This window comes from Carcharhinus amblyrhynchos, chromosome 9, assembly GCF_965287045.1.
Source record: "Carcharhinus amblyrhynchos chromosome 9, sCarAmb.v2.hapA, whole genome shotgun sequence".
Classification (NCBI taxonomy): Eukaryota; Metazoa; Chordata; class Chondrichthyes; order Carcharhiniformes; family Carcharhinidae; genus Carcharhinus; species Carcharhinus amblyrhynchos.
Window position 1 is genome coordinate 71,755,887 of NC_137332.1, and position 12,536 is coordinate 71,768,422.

Sequence of the window (12,536 nt, forward strand, 5' to 3'; positions counted from 1 at the left end):
TGGAGTTTGCACATTCTCCCTGTGTCTGTGTGGGTTTCCTCTGGGTGCTCCAGTTTCCTCCCATAATCCAAACTTGTGCAAGTTAGGTCGTTTGGCCATATTAAACTGACCCTAGTGTCAGGGGCATTAGCAGGGTAAATATGTGGGGTTGCGGGAATAGGGCCTGGGTGGGATTGTGATTGGAGCAGGCTTGATGGACCAAATGGCCTCCTTCTGCACTGTAGGAATTCTATGATAAAAGGGTGGAGATTTGCAGTGCTTTTCCACTCAATACCTACTAAACATATCAGAAAGTAGGTTTTGTCTACTCAAGCATAAGGTAATATTCCATGGCATGGTGTCTTAATTACTAACCTCTCTGGAATGAAGAATTCACGTGTTGGCATCACAGGCATGTTCAATTGTGGATTGTGGGGGCAAGTGAGGCAGAGTCCAAAATATTACGCCACTGTGACTATCCTGTGGGATCTTCCATTGGTGCCTGCCATGGCAGCTCAGGAAACCTGCTGTGGACAGGGTGTAAAACCGATTTCTGTCATGCTAATTGGATGCAAATGAAGGCCCAACTGGAATCATTCCCCTCTCCCACACACCCAATTCTCTGCAATGCCACAGGAAGCAATGCCAGTCTAGAACACATCTGGAACAACGTGGCTTACAGGAGCAGCTGAACAACGCATGGGGCTGCCTTTGGAATTCAAGATGGAGGCTGCCAGTGGCCTGGAATACCACAGCAGAAGGTGGGGGAAGAATCTTCAGGTGGACTCTCCAGATTCCATGTCATTGAGAAGTTCATCTCAGGAGTGTTCCTGGAGATTGATCTTTTTCAGGAGGTCCATCTTTTTCCTTGCTTTTACTTACAGTTGTTAATTTGTTCAGATGTCTTATAGCTAATATTTCATAAGTCTGAAACCTGCCATTTTTTATAGACCCTTTGGAAAATTAGGAAATCTGACAGATTAAAAATCTTAATTTGAAATGCAATTTTACATTTAAAATTGTAATACATGTCACAATGCAAACGACAATTTAATGTTATTTGCAGTATCCAGGAAGAAGGCTTTTCAAAGTCAGCTGGAGTAAAAATAATTTAAAAATAGGATAGCTATTTGAAGCTTAGAAGGTAATTGGGCGGGGGGGGGAGAGGGAGCAAGCAGGAGGTTAGTTACGGACAGCTAAAAAGAGCAGCAGCGATACAATGGGCCCAATAGCTGTAGAATCATAGAATCCTACAGTGCAGAAGGAGGCCATTTGGCCCATCGAGACTGCACTGACCACTGTCCCACCAAGACCCTATCCCCATAATCCCAGGCATTTACCCTAGCTAGTCCCCCTAGCACTAACGAGCAATTTAGCATGGCCAGTCAAACTAACCTGCACATTTTTAGACTGTGGGAAGAAACCGGATTACCCAGAGGAAGCCCATGCAGACATGGAGAGAATGTGCAAGCTCCACACAGACAGTGAACCAAGCGGGAACCCTGGTCCCTGGCACTGTGAGACAGCAGTGCTAATCACTGGGCCACCGCGCTGCCGCCTTCTGAACTGTGGACTTCTATGGCTCAGTAATTGTTTTAATTCTTTAGGTGCACCATTTTAATATTTTGAATCACAAGTTGAATTCAATGCCAAGTTGTTCGTGGAGAAGTCCAGTTTCTGATAGCAAGGGCAAGGCTTTAACATTCAAATTCTACCCAATGCTCAAAACGCTTTATTTCCACTGGAATACTGATGTTCTCAGCTTTTCTTTGCTTGATTCTCCTCATGGCCGGATTTTCCAGTAAGTGTCACCCCAATATTCAGAATATCCAACACCAAGATATTTTACAATGGTGAAATGTTTAGATCTAAATTTACAGTTATATAGTTCTGTATAGAACTGTATAGTATGGTATATAGTTTTATATAGAAATAACATAGAATGTAAAAGCTTTACCACCCCTTAGAATGAAAAAAGCTCTAAATTATAGAAACATGGAAACTAGGCCATACAGCCCTCCGAGCCTGCTCCGCCATTTTATTATGATCATGGCTGATCATCGAATTCTCCTTTTCCTCCCGTATCTCTTGATCCCTTTAGCCTCACAAGCTATACCTAATTTCTTCTTGAAATCAGACAACATTTTGGCCTCAGTTACTTTTTGTGGTAATGAATTCCACACATTCACCACCCTCTGGCTGAATAAATTTCTCTTCACCTCAGTTCTAAAAGGTTTACCCCTTATCCTCTAACTGTGATCCCTAGTTCTGGAGTCCCTCACCTTCAGGAACATTCTTTCTGAATCTACCCTGTTCGAGTTTCGAAGAGATCCCTTCTCATTCTTCTAAACTCCATTGTATGTAATCCTAACTGACATAGTCTCTCCTCATATGACAGATCTATGCACACATTATTATCTGAACAAAAGGATAACCAATGTTTTTACACAATATCGCACAGGGGTAGACTGTACACTGCCTTCTGCATTGCAGGGATTCTATGACGATGGACTGCAACAAAAAAGGATAATTGGGTAAGTACTTGAAAAATAATGCAGAAAAGATGGTAAGAAAATGAGTTTAGATTAGATGGCGCCAATCAGAGAGCTAGCAGCCATTCGGCCCATGGAGTCTGCACCGACCACAAACCCACACAGGTTCTATTCTCATAAACCCACTTGTTTACACTGCTAATCCCCCTGACACTAGGGTCAAATTATCATGGCCAAACAAACCTGCGCGTCTTTTGGAGTGTGGGAGGAAACTCCACACAGATAGTGACCTGAGGCCAGAATCGAACCCGGGTCCTGGCGCTGTGAGGCAGCAGTGCTAGCCACTGTGCCACCGTGGCTTTTTGGTTGATTATTCATTCATGGTAAAGAGAGTTGCAGTGTCTGCTATGATTGTCATTTAAAGTAAAATATCGCAAAAGTATTAATGTACCAAGGTAAGCGGAAGACATTTTTCTCTTCCACTGCTTCTTCCCTGATCTTGAGAATATCCGTCTAACTTTTTAAATTATGTTTCTTATCGTCGCAGATCCTTGTTTTGGATGTTGCTGGATCTTCTTTTCTTACTACAATATCTCATTCTCAACTGGTGCCTTTGTACCAACTGTGTTTTTTGTTCCATAAATTTATGATTTTGTTTGGTCAGTTGCAGCAAAGTAAGGTGGTGGGAGTTTTATAAAAGGTACATTGCCAGAAGTGTGCTTAGGCACAACAGTTATATGGTGCGAGTCCAGCATCGAAACTTCTGTAGAATCTGACCAGTTGCAGTTGCCTGGACACCAGCATTTTGCAGGGTACAGAAATACAGAGGAGCAATTCAGTGGATGTTTTTTTCATTTAAAAAGAGCCAAAATCCCATCAGCTCTGTCACACCATGTGCAGTTTTATGAAGATCTTACTGATTATCTTATTCAGTCCAGTGTGTGGGCATGTTGCTGAAAGGTTTTTCTTGAAAAAGAAGCAAAACAACCAGAAGCATTGACTGTGCTGGTAACATTACAGAATGCCAGGTTGGAAGTGAAGCAGTAATGAGTATAATAGCTGGTTATTCTATCAGCACAAGAATAAGAGGGTTTTAAGTTGCTGGGGACACTGAAAACTCTTTACTGTTTATCTGCTGATTTATGACTTTGGCAAGTTTTATCGATGTTAGATACTTCAGACTGCAAAAAGGGCAGGGATTGCACTAGCAGACCTCAAAGGTGTACATGTGAACAATAATCCAGTGTTAAATTACACAACAGACTATGTAGCAACCATAATTTAACTCTGATACCTAAATGAGTAGAGATAGACTTATGCTTACAAACTAACTCCTGGTCTTCCCTTGGTATTAAAACCACAAATCCATAATTAAAAAATAACTTTCTATTGTTTTGGACTCTCTTCCACTCAGTCCGTTGAAACCAAATGGTGGGAATATCAGGGAGTTGGACAACAATGACAACTTGCATTTATATAGCACCTCTAATGAAGTAAAATATTCAAAGGTTTTCACCATTAGGAAATTAGGACATGTGACCAAAATCATAGTCAAAGGAATAGGTCTTGAAGAAGTCAGTGAGAGATATAGGGAGGTGATTCTGGAGTTTGGAGTCTCAGCATTTGAAGGGACAGCTATCGATGAGTTTAAGGTTTTAAGTTTATTTATTAGTGTCACAGATTGGCTTACATTCACACTGCAACAAAGTTACTGCAAAGGGAATCAGGAATTCACCATAGGTCAGCATTGAAGAATGCAGAGTTCTTGGAGGATTATTGGGTTGGACATGATTACAGAGATAGGAAGAGGTGTTACTAAACTGGGGCTAATATAGGTCAGCAAACACAGGGCGAGACAATGGGTAAATGGAACTTGGCAGGGGGTTAGGATGTGGGAAACATTTCTGCATTTTCATACAAAGTTTGAGTTTGATAAGTTGACAGGTCGTTGAGTTAAAAGCTGTCTGATTGTCATCTGCTGCTGGCCGCTCAAAATTACAAGCTTTCTCCCAGGCATCTCAGTCAGATTTACAACTATTTGCTGGATCGTGTACACACAAACCAGTTCAGCAGCTTCTGCAAGAACCTCCTTCCACAGCAGGCAGCCTATGCTGTGTGTAAATGGAAAAGCAAAGACTTGTACCACTGGAAAATAACAAACAGAGAAAACACAAAGCTAATTGTTGCAGGATCTGATGCTAGGAGGGCTGCCTGCTGCCCCTGATCTGATTCTGCAAGTGGTTCCACAATGTGGAATCCTTCTTCCTGTCCTCATCCCTTCATTCCCATCTGGATAGATTCCGGACATTAGATCATGAAGGAAGTCCACAGCTGCCAGTGCTCAAAAGCTGTGCATCTGGGGCTGCATTTAAGGTTAGAGGGGAGGCAGTCCCAGCCTATTTCTCACTTGTATCCACAGCACCACACCCCCCCGACAACTTTAAAACAAAGTCACCCCTCAGCAATAACACCTTAATGATAGAGAGTGAGATTTCTACCCCTCAGTGGGAGCAAGTCTCCTCTCTTAAACATTGCTGGTCAGTCAGAGTAGTTGGCAGCTCTCGCCGTCACTGCAATGTCAGAACTCAGTGGTGGGTGCTGTTGGGACTGCAAATATTCCCCGGCATGAAGAGCAACGGATCCCAGTCTAAAGTTAAATCCCAGGCTTATAGGGAAGAAAATGATTGGGTATCCTAGAGATGGGAGGAGTGAGAGTGGGGTGCACAAAGTGAGGGTGCCCACAATACTCACAGGACAACTCTCAAAGGATTGCCCACTCCTTCCCATCTTTTCACCTCACAAGGTGAAAAAGCCAACTCCCCAATTTTTCTCGCTACCAACCACACTATGGCATGGGCAACATGGCATTCTGGTCAATTAACAAGTTCAATTGCACATTAATAATTTCTTTAAAGAGTGTGGGGTTGCAGATTTCTGCCCCTTCAACTTATTCACTGCATTATAGGGACCAGGTCAGGGCTAGGCAGGAAGATGGTGGTCGAGCCACCTGTCATATTTACCTGCTCTTCCCCTTCTACGTCCCACCACTGCTTAAAGCATGAGTGGCTTTAAGCAGTGGTTGGGGCGGGGGGGGGTGGTGGGAGGGGGATATAAATTCCATCTTTTTGTTGCACGTATGGCCAACATTAATGTGAGTGAAGATCATAGCATAGGCATAGCAAAATAAAGGGATTTGACCATAAAACATAGGAGCAGAAATAGGCCATACAGCTCTTTGATTCTGCTCTGTCATTCAATGAGATCGTGATTGATCTGGTGTGATAATCCTCAACTCCACTTTCTCACCTTATCCCCATAACCCTCCATTCCCTTACTGATTAAAAATCTATTTCAGCCCTGAACATACTTAACCACCCAGCCTCTATAGCTCTCGTTGGTAAAGAGTTCCACAGATTCACTGATCCGAGGAGAACAAATTCCTCCTTATCTCTACCTTAAGTGGATGAACCCTTACTCTGCAATAATGCCCTCCAACACCTCTACTTTCTCAGAAGGCTAAGGAAATTTGACATGTCCGCTACGATTTCACCAACTTTTACAGATGCACCACTGAAAGCATTCTTTCTGGTTGTATTGCAACTTGGTATGGCTCCTGCTCTGCCTAAGACTGCAAGAAACTACAAAGGGTCGTGAATGAAGCCCAGTCCATCACACATTGACTCTGTCTACACTTTTCCACTGCCTCGGAAAAGCAGCCAGCATAATTAAGGGACCACACACCCTGGACACACTCTCTTCCACCTTTCTCCATCGGGAAAAGATACAAAAAGTCTGAGGTCACATACCAACCCGACTCAAGAACAGCTTCTTCCCTGCTGCCATCAGACTTTTGAATGGATCTTCCTTGCACTAAGTTATCTTTCTCTACACCCTAGCTCTGACTATAAGACTACATTCTACACTCTCTCCTTTCCTTCTCTATGAATGGTATGTTTTGTCTCTATAACATGCAAGAATCAATACGTTTTACTGTATACTAATACATTTGACAAAACAAATCAAATCAGTACCTTGGTCCATCCATGGTGATCTTGAACACTGTCAACTGAGAGAGCTACAATTTTCACATTATGTTTTTGAAATTCTAGGGCCAGCTTTGACATGTAGCCCAGCTCTGTAGTGCAGACAGGGGTGTAGTCTGCTGGGTGAGAGCAAAGGAGGCCCCATCTGTACAGCAAACAAAAAAAAACCATCAGTACACCACTTCCCATTTTGGATCTGGATGTCAAGAGAAACGATGCCCAGGCAAAACCCTATTGAATTTTTAAAATTATTTAAAAGTTATTCATTTGTGGGATATGGGCATTGCTAGCTGGCCAGCATTTACTTCCCATCCCCATTTGCCCTTAAGAAGGTAGTGGTAAGATGCTCCAGTCCATGTGCTGTGGGTTGAGCCACAGTGCTGTTAGGGAGGTAATTTTACAACTTTGGCCTAGTGACTGCGAAGGAACAGCGATATATTTCCAAGTCAAGATGGTGAGTGGCTTGGAGGGGGATTTGCAGTTGGTGGTGTTCCCATGTATCTGCTGCCAATGTCTTTCTGGATGAAAGTGGTCGTAGGTTTGGAAGTTGCTGTCTAAGAATCTTTAAGAACATAAGAAATAGGAGCAGGAGTAGGCCATCTAGCCCTTCGAGCCTGCACCGCCATTCAGTAAGATCATGGCTGATCTGAAGTGGATCAGTTCCACTTTCCTGCTTTCTCCCCATAACCCTTAATTCCCTTGTCTATCAGAAACCTATCTACCCGTAACTTAAATATATTTAGCGAGGTAGCTTCCACGACTTCAACAGGCAGAGAATTCCAGAGATTCAACACCCTTTGAGTGAAGAAGTTCCTCCTCAACTCTGATCTAAACTGCGCCCTCTGTTATCTTGAGGCTGTACCCTCTAGTCCTGCTATCCTTTCTCTCTACCTCTACCCTATCTATCCCCTTCATTATCTTATATGTCTCTACAAGATACCCCCTCAGACTTCTAAACTCCAACGAGTATAGACCTAGTCTATTTAGTCTCTCTTCATAGTCCAACCCCCTCATCTCCAGTATCAGCCGAGTGAACCTCCTCTGCACTCCCTCCAAGGCCAATATATCCTTGTGCAAGTGCGGCAACCAAAACTGCACACAGTACTCCAGCTGCAGCCTCACCAGTACCCTGTCAGTTGCAGCAAGACCTCCCTACTTTTATATTCTATCCCCCTCGCTATAAAGGCCAACATTCCATTCGCCTTCTTGATCACCTGCTGCACCAGCAGACTGGGTTTTTGCGACTTGTGCACAAGGACACCCAGGTCCCTCTGCACCGTAGCATGCTGCAGCTGTTCGCCTTTTAAATAATAATCCCACCTACTATTATTTCTGCCAAAGTGGATAACCTCACACTTGCTAACATTATACTCCATCTGCCAGGTCCTCGCCCACTCGGTCAGTCTATCCAGATCTCTCTGCAGACTTTCCACACCTTCCACGCAATTTGCTTTTCCACTCATCTTCGTGTCATCAGCAAATTTCGTCACCTTACACTCAGCCCCCTCCTCCAGATCATCTATATAAATGGTAAATAGATGAGGCCCCAGCACCGATCCCTGCAGCACTCCACTAGTCACCAACCACCAACCAGAATAGCACCCATTGATACCAACTCTCTGCTTCCTATTAGACAGCCAATCCTCTATCCACGCTAACACGTTACCCCCAACTCCGTGCACCCTAACCTTCTGTAGCAACCTTTTATGAGGCACCTTATCAAACGCCTTTTGGAAATCTAAAAACACCACATCCACCGGTTCCCCTCTGTCTATCTTTGGCGAGTTGCTGCAGTGCATATTATAGATAATACACACTGCTGCTACTGAGCATTGGTAGTGGAGGGAATGGATGTTTGTAAACATGGTGCCAATCAAGTGGGCTGCTTTGTCCTGGATGGTGTCAAGCTTCCTGAGTGTTGTTGGAGCTGCATCCATCCAGGCAAGTGAGGAGTATTCTATCACACACCTGACTTCTGCCTTGTAGATGGTGGACAGGCTTTAGGGAGTCAGGAAATGAGTTACTCACTGCAGTTCCTAGCCTCTGACCTGCTCTGGTAGCCATTTGTTTATGTGGCGAGTCTAGCTGAGTTTCTTGTCAATGGTAACGTCAAGGATATTGAAAATCAAGTGATAGTTTTCACAGTTTGACACAAAAGAGGTGGGAAGTTCACATCTCTTTTTAAAAATTATTGATCACTATGAAGATGGTAACATAATTAAAATGGCAAATCAGGGCCTTGCTCATGAAGGCTGGTGATTTGAGGTGAAACACCAATACAACCTTTAACTCCGAGAGTTAAGAAGAGGAGAACAAGGGCCAGTTGTGACAATATGATTCAGAAAGGCAACCTAGGTCAGTGAGTGAACCGCATGAATGGCCCTCCTGCATCTCAGTGGGCCGCAGATTGAAATTGGGCTTGTTCACTAACCATGAGTTCATTAATAAGGTTGAAAACACGCCAAATATTTCATGATGAGTTGTAGAAAATGCTTAATCATTGGTATATTCGTAAAACTATAATCAAATTCAAATTGTAAAAACAAAAGAAATATTTACACTTTGGATGCAGCGGGAATGCACAGCTCTCAGTCACTGATATGAGAAATCAGCACATAACTTGTCCTTGCTTTACACAAAAGTAAAAGTTCAAAAGGCGTACATTTAACCCTTCACTATCTTGTATTTTACGTCTATGCTGATTTATTTTTTGGTCAGTAATCGCATCCAGAGCCTCGGCTGCCTTTGGGGGAGATTCATGACAGGGTTTACAATTTGGGACTCTGCTCCAGCTGCTGGCGCCTGGCACCCCGAGCTGATCCTCCGGGCCGGCAGGGGGCGGCGTGGAGATGGTCCTCCAGGACGAGAGGGGGCGGTGTGGAGCAGGACTTCTGGGCCGTCAGGTGACAGAATGAGCTGGTCTTCCGGGCCGGCAGGGAGCGCGTTGGAGCCGGGTCCTCCGGGTCGGGGGAGACGATCCTCCGGGCCGGCAGGGGGCGGGCGGGGCGGAGCTGGTCCTCCTGGCCGGCATGGGGCGGGGTTGAGCGGGTCCTCCGGGCCGGCAGGGGGCGGGGTGGAGCGGGTCCTCCGGGCCGGCAGGGAGCGCGTTGGAGCCGGGTCCTCCGGGTCGGGGGAGACGATCCTCCGGGCCGGCAGGGGGCGGGGCGGAGCTGGTCCTCCGGGCCAGGGGAGATGGTCCTTCTGGCCGGCAGGGGGCGGGATGGAGCGGGTGCTCCGGGCGAATGGGTTTGAGATAAACGCCTTCGAGCGGTGAGGAGAAGCCGTCTCAGTTTCAGTGAAAGCTCTTCCCGGACATGGCGACTCATGTCAGCGAGCTGGAGGCAGCCAAGAAGACCTTGACGGAGGCTTTAGGGGAGAATGTGAAGCAGTGAGTGTGGCCGTAGGGAGGCTGTTGCTGCTGGAGTCGGGGCCCGAGACCGCCATTAACATTAACCCCTGTGTGGATCTGCTGCTTGGGTTCAGTCAGAGTGCCCGGGCCCTGCGGATATCCAGTGGGATGGGAGAGAGACCCTCTCAGTTGTTATTTAAATCCAGTGAGAGCCCAGGCTGCAAGTTAGTTGTGGGTATTGGAGTTGCGATAGATTTAAATCTAAGCAAGTGCGAAGTTATTAATTTTGGAGTGAAAAATGATGAGTACTTTCTAGATGGTATGAAGTTAAATACAGTGGATGTCCAAAGAGATTTGTGGGTCCAGGTTCCGTAAAATGCCACAAACAGCTGCAGAAAATAACCAAGAAAACTAGGAATAGTGGCCTTTATATCTGCAGATTCACAAGCATGATGCCTGGACGTCAGGGATTTAATTATGGGAGAGATTATACAAATTAAACCTGTTTTCTCTAGAATTTAAAAGGTTAAGGGTGATCTGATTGAAGTCTTCAGGATACTAACAGGAAAAGACAAGATAGATAAAGTTAAAACTAGTTCCACTGGAGAGTCTAGAGGAGTGCCAGTGGTCTATAAATTATGGCCAGACCATTCAGGAGAGATGTTAGGAAGCACTTTTACACACAAAGGATAGTAGAGGTTTGGAACTCTCTGCCACAAATGATTTTTGATGCTAGATCAGTTGCAATCAGTTTAAATCTGAGGTAGATATGTTTTTGTTAAGCAAAGGTATCAAGGGATATGGGCCAAAGCAAGTATATGGAATTAGGCCACAGCCTTGATCCCATTAAATGGCAGAATACGCTCGATGGCCTGTTTCTGTTCCTACGATACCTCTGCCTGTCTCTGGAGTTCAAAAGGTGTACATTTGACCCTTCACTATCTTGTATTTTACTTCTATGCTGATTTATTTTTTGATTTGGATGCTTGGCAGAAATAGGCTAGAGGTTTAGACAGTGAATGATATGAATGGGTCAAATGTGCACCAGTAAGGGCAGCTTTTATTTAAAAATAGTTCTCAAATAGTTAGGAACCATTAGATCTCATTATACAAAGCTTGAGTGAATTTGATGACTGCCAATTTAAAAAGTCTTTGTTTTCAATATTGCAAACTCAAAATGGACAAGAATCTTTATTTTTCCAATAAATGTTACAATCAAGCTAAATGACAGTTCACTGACACCTGTCTGAGGATTTCCCAACAAACACTCATGTCGTCCTGTTAATAACTTTAAATTGAAAGAAAAATAAAAAGCCCTTTAAGGATGTAACTAGTAGGGTAGATGAAGAGGAACCAGTAGATGTAATATATATGGGTTTCCAAATGACATTTGATGTGCAAAAGGTTAGTAGGCAAGATAAGGGCTCATGGAGCTGAGGGTAATTTATTATGGATAGACATTTGGTTAACAGATCGGAAACAGTGGCCATAAACTGGGCGTTTTCAAGGTGGTAGACTGACTAGCAGAACGTGGCAAGAATTCGTGTCAAAGTCCCAGTTATTTGTGATTTATATGCATGAATTAGACAGAGTAGTGTATCTATATTTGTTGATGGGACAAAGCTATGTGCGAAGGTAAGCTGTGTGGAGGACACAGACTGCAAGAAATACAGACAGGTTGTGAATAAACAATAAACTTGCAGATGGAGTATATTGTAAGGAAGTGTGAAGTTATTCATTTTGATCATGAGAATAGAGAAACAGTACATCTTTTAAAAGTTGTAAAACTTATAAATATTGATGCCCAAAGAGATTGGGTGTGTTCATGCAAGAGACGCAGAAAGTTAGCATGCAGGTACAGTAAGCAATAATAAAGGCAATTGGCATGTTGGTCTCTATCAGTTGGGAGTACAGGAATGAAGAAATTCTACAGTTGGACAGGTTTTCGGTGAGACCTCATCTGGAATTCTAAGTGCAGTTTTGGTCTCTATTAAGGGAAGAATATAGTTGCATTGGAGGTTGTACAGTGAAGGTTCACTAAATTGGTCCTTGGGATGAGGGTTGTCATATGATGAGAGGCTAAGGAAATTGGGCTTGTATTCTCTGGAATTTGGAAGAATGAGGCAATCTCATTGAAATCTACAAAATTCTGCAGAGGCTTGATGAAGTGGACACTGAAATATACTGGATTCTGAAAGTGCTTGATGGAATAGATGCTGAGAGATTGTTTCTGCTATTTCTGGGAGTCTAGAATATGGGGGGCACGGTCTTAAGATAAGGTGCCAATTAGTTAGGACTGAGATGAGGAGAAATTACTTCACTTAAAGGATTATAAATCTTTGGAACTCTACCCCAGTGGATTGTGGATTCTCCATTGTTGAATACGTTTAAGATTAGGATAGCCAAAATTTTGGTATCTCAGGGGACTGAGGGATATGGAGACTGCAGGGTGGGGGATGGGGGTGGGGAGGAGATTTGGAATCTAAAGAGAAAATTAGCCATGATTGTTCTGAATGGTGGAGCAGAAGTGATGGATCATTAAGTCATATGGTCTACTGTTCCTATTGTGGTATTATTGGAGCTCCTGCAGCTATGATAGTGAGATAATAAGAATCATTGCAGATTATGAAGATCCTTTTTTTAAATATAACAAAATGCTTTAGTGTATGACCA

At 43.8% G+C, this 12,536-nt stretch overlaps 1 long non-coding RNA gene across 1 annotated transcript; it reads right to left on the minus strand.

Annotated features, from left to right (window-relative positions):
- Positions 1-384: 384 nt before the first annotated feature.
- Positions 385-9,276, minus strand: LOC145348411 (uncharacterized). Its single transcript, XR_013887934.1, has 3 exons — positions 9,074-9,276; positions 6,503-6,659; positions 385-506 (listed from the first exon to the last, which is right to left on the minus strand). It is a non-coding gene; the product is annotated as an uncharacterized LOC145348411 (long non-coding RNA).
- Between the last annotated feature and the right edge of the window lie 3,260 nt (positions 9,277-12,536).